Below are 4,336 nucleotides of genomic sequence, written 5' to 3'. Positions count from 1 at the left end.
GCTATTAGTACATTAGGCCTTGCTTTTATAAATAACGATACCAAAAAGGTACAAAGACATCAGCACGATTTTTGGTTTTTTATAACGATGCCTTTGATTACCCTTTAGCATCATCAGTCATAACAACAAATGCCTAAAGTGTTTTTTTCCTCTCTTTTTTTGGGACATTTTAAAAAAAAAAGCCACAGATGCCTAAAGTGTGGTCAACGCTCTAGTCCAAAATATTTCACACTCTTCCCTCTTAATTTTTCCAATCCCTCGCAAACTTCAACCATCTCCCTCTCAATTTTTTCAGTCCCTCTCAAACTCTTGCCCTAATTTCCATATCCTGAAAAAAATCTATCTCTCTCTCTCTCTTTTTTTAGTCTTTCTCAAACTATCTTTCTTCTCTCTCCTCCATCGCTACCGCATTCTTGCAAAAACCAGATTCTCAAGCCAGACGCTCACACTATTTCTCAAGCCCAGACGCTTAGACAATTCTTAAGTCGACGATTGTGAGTGATTTCATCTATCAGTGAAGCATTTCCCTTTGCCCCAAAATTTAGGGTTTTCATCACACCCCACACCTCCTCTTCTGGTAAGCTTTTCTTCTCTCTTCACAACTAAAATTTTAATTAGGGTTTCAATTTATTGGATAATTTCTCTAATCTTACTCTGTCTTTTTCTCTCTTCTCACTGGGTCGTTGTCTCTTGTCTGGCTCTTTTGTCACTTGTTGGCTTGTTGTCGCTCTGGCTTGCCCTTTGTCCCTCCTTCGTAAGCCCTTTTATCTTTTCTTTTTTTTTTTAAATCTTTTTTTTTTTTGTAATTATATATTTTCAATTTATATAGAAATAGGGAAGTTTCTAAAGTAAAGATTTCTGGGATTTTTTTTCTGGGCAAATCTTATGTGAATTGAAAAATATGGTTTTTTTTGTTTTAGGGGATATTTTTCTAGATTTTAGGTTGGATTATGATAATGGTGATAATTGTTTTGATAGTTGTCGATAATAGCCAATATGCTTTTGTTTCTATTACCAATGCATTCTGATCCAACCAGGAATTATCTGTGATAGACGTGCGCATTCCTTTGTAACTCTTATATGTTTTTTGTTTTTTCTCTTTAAAACAATGTTTGGATCCTAAATAAGTTGGGAAAATGTTTTTCATAATTGTGTATGTTTGTCTGGTTTATATTTAGGCTTATACTCTTTGGAAGTGAAGTTGAAAGGGTGCTTGGTGGTTGTCATGTACGAGGTTTGGTCATGTTGTATGTGTGTGTTTGTTTTCATTCTTTACTGTGAAAGCTCCTATTAAAAAAGTATTAACTATGAAAGCTAATTATTTGTCCTCCTATACTCTTCTTGACTATGCTGAACATTATGAGTTGCTGAACATTTATGACTATGCTGAACACTTATTAATTATAGAAGCTTTTAGTATTTAATTTAAAGTTGTTGTTCTCAGTGGTTGAAGTAAAAAATTCAACATTTTAACAGTGCTTTTTTCTTTTAAGGTTCATTGGTTTTGGTCGGTGGTGATCCTGGTGTTGGCAAGAGTACAATCGTGTTGCAGGTAGTAAGTTGTTGTGAAGAATGAGATTTACTTTTGCATTGTATTTATAAATTCATTCATTGGTGTTGCTGAGGATATTTTTCATGTTCTCTATGTTTGTTCATCATGTTGACTATTGTTATCTTCTTCTTTATTTGTGGTTTTGTTTTCATGTCAAGCCATACTTTTAAACTGGAAGTTGGGTTCACTAATAGCTGAAGGGCATGAGCTTGGTAAAACAGCCCATGTTGTGTTTGTCTCTAGTGAAGAGGCCAGCATTTTCTTAAACCTTGTACTGGCGAATCAGCACGCGTTCTTTAAAGCTTCATTTATGCAATGTATTGACTTTCCTACTATCTAATTCTTGTCAAGCATATCATTTTATTTGTTGGTTAGCAGGCCCATAAATGGTGCATAAAAATGAAACTTTTTGTGTTTTCTAGTTTTTAGGTATTTTCTTTAACTTGATTAATTTAACATTCTTCCGTTGATTCCTATGAATATGGAAAACTTGTAAAGTTTTGTTGAATTCTTAGATGAAATAAAGGTAACTGCATTAAGTGTTGAATAGTTCTTTTTCAATTAGAAAAAAGTCAGTATGAAGATTGAAACAGAGGATCTTTTCTTGTACTCAAGCACTAATATTGAGATGCAGAGTGTTCATGCAATGGGCACGGTGAAGAGGTTTCCGAAGAGTGTTGAAGATGCTGATGAAGGTAAGGTCAATACATATATGTTTTGTTTCTATTCTTTTATATGTTTTTTCTTTTGGTTGATTTATACCTTTTTTTTCCATCTTTTTTAATTCAATGTATAGTTGCTTGCTTTATGTTTTTATTTATTTATCAGTAAGCACAAATATAAGAATGGCCTTGAGTTATTTGTGTTAATTTGTTCGTTTAATCCAAAAGTTCTTTAGTTTGGTCATGAATTCCTTGTTTTCCTACAGCTTATTACATACCTGGTGAGTTCTCTTTTACTTTAGGCTAAAGATCATTTTTGGCATAGTGTTACTTAATAGTTGCTACTCACCACCAAATCTTCTACTGGTTCTTGTGGTTCCTTTTAAAAATAAAATAAAAAATAAATCTCAGCTTACTAAAGTAGTTATTTTTTATTCATTTGGCTGAAATGAAGTTGTTTGTTTGAATGATGCGGCTATCATTTGACTTGAGATAAAAGTCATGCTTGCATTTTGTTACTAAGAAAAGCTAAATGTGGTTTTTGGTTAATGCAAGACAGACCTTCAATTACAGTTTGCATACTATTTCAAATCTTACAAAGACCATAGGGATGCCAAAAAAAGATGTCCTGGATATGCAAATTATGATCCAAGAACTCCGTACTTACCTCCTAATTTCTTAAAGAGTATCGGGTGGCCAGGTAATTTCTTTTAGATAGATAAGTGGCCTATAGGGTTTGGAGGCACTTTACCATCATGAACTCTATTAATCTAGTCATGTGTTAATATTTAGAGACAATGGTGGGAGTTTAAGTCAAAGCACATGGACAAAGTTCTCTCCTTCAAGGTATGTTCATTCTTTACTATAGCCAAGTAAGCTAAATATATATAATTTGGATTTTTTTTTAAAATTGTTATATAATGCCACACAAACTTTTAGGGTCATTACTGCAGTGAAGTGGTGAATATCTTATTTTTTGTTTGAGCAAATGGGTAAATTTTATGAACTTTTTGAAATGGATTGGTGAATATCTGATTTTTTTTTTTTTTTTTTCAGCAGATGGGTAAATTTTATGAACTTTTTGAAATGGATGCATACATAGGAGCAAAAGAACTTGACTAATATTAGGGTGAACAACCCCATTGTGGATTCCCGAATAAGAATTTCTCAATGCATGTGGAGAAAGTGGCTAGGAAGGTTGGCTTTATTCTTGTCATTTTCTGTGGAGATATCTTTTTTTTGCTCTATTTCATTGAAGTTAAACATCTAATATCTATTAGAAGTATATACTTGAATGTTTGTCATCTGATTTATATGATATCCTATATTTTATTTCTTAGCACTGCACTTTGTAATTTCATATCCATATTGAAGCTACTCATAAAAGGTACTATGAACTTCTGACTTCACCTTTGTCTATAGGTTGTGAAACGTGAAATATGTGCAGTGGTTACAAAAGGAACTCTAACTAAGGGAGAGATGCTGTCAGCAAACCCTGATGCTTCTTATCTAATGGCAGTGACTGAAAACTCTTACATGTATTTTTGTTGCTGGTATTTTGCTTATAAACAAGTATGGATCATATGTGGGGTTGGAAAGTCTGTGATTTATGGAAGTGTTGGATATATATATATATATATATTTGATTTATGAATATATTTTAATATATATAGGTTTTTCGGTATGTAATGGACAACACTATATGATATTGTTCCTAACAATCTCAATTTTGCACAAACAACAAAAGTTAAAAATTTAAAATAACAACAGCACTCATAAGATAATTGATGCTTATAACTAAAAGTAGCATCATCATTATTGTATTATGTGACGTTGTAAGTCGGAAAAAGCATCAGTGTGGTATAAAATTTTGTTGTTGTAAACCATATTTAGCATCGGAACTATTAAACCTACCGATGTCATTGCATGTTTAGGCATCAGGGGTCAACGATTTTATGGCACATGGAAGGCACTTTAGCATTGGTGTTTACGATAGAACTGGTGCGGTAGATATATAAAGGCAACGGATAATATCCGATGCGTATGACTATATCATACGCATCAATTCCCAATACATTGGTTTTTAGGGGCCTTTAGTAACATATATTATCCAAAGCTAAAA

The 4,336-nt window shown here is 32.8% G+C and overlaps 1 long non-coding RNA gene across 1 annotated transcript; it reads left to right on the top strand.

The window, feature by feature from the left end:
* Positions 1 to 1,037: 1,037 nt before the first annotated feature.
* LOC148919326 (uncharacterized) lies at positions 1,038 to 3,850 on the top strand. The gene is made up of 7 exons (XR_016125366.1): positions 1,038 to 1,069; positions 1,179 to 1,234; positions 1,494 to 1,552; positions 2,118 to 2,247; positions 2,774 to 2,914; positions 3,007 to 3,060; positions 3,637 to 3,850. It is a non-coding gene; the product is annotated as an uncharacterized LOC148919326 (long non-coding RNA).
* Positions 3,851 to 4,336: the final 486 nt, after the last annotated feature.

The sequence above is a fragment of the Prunus mume genome, linkage group LG3, assembly GCF_029339155.1.
Source record: "Prunus mume cultivar Tortuosa linkage group LG3, ASM2933915v1, whole genome shotgun sequence".
Classification (NCBI taxonomy): Eukaryota; Viridiplantae; Streptophyta; class Magnoliopsida; order Rosales; family Rosaceae; genus Prunus; species Prunus mume.
The sequence above is the reverse complement of the archived record's forward strand: the minus strand, read 5'-3'. Positions and strand labels throughout refer to the sequence as shown.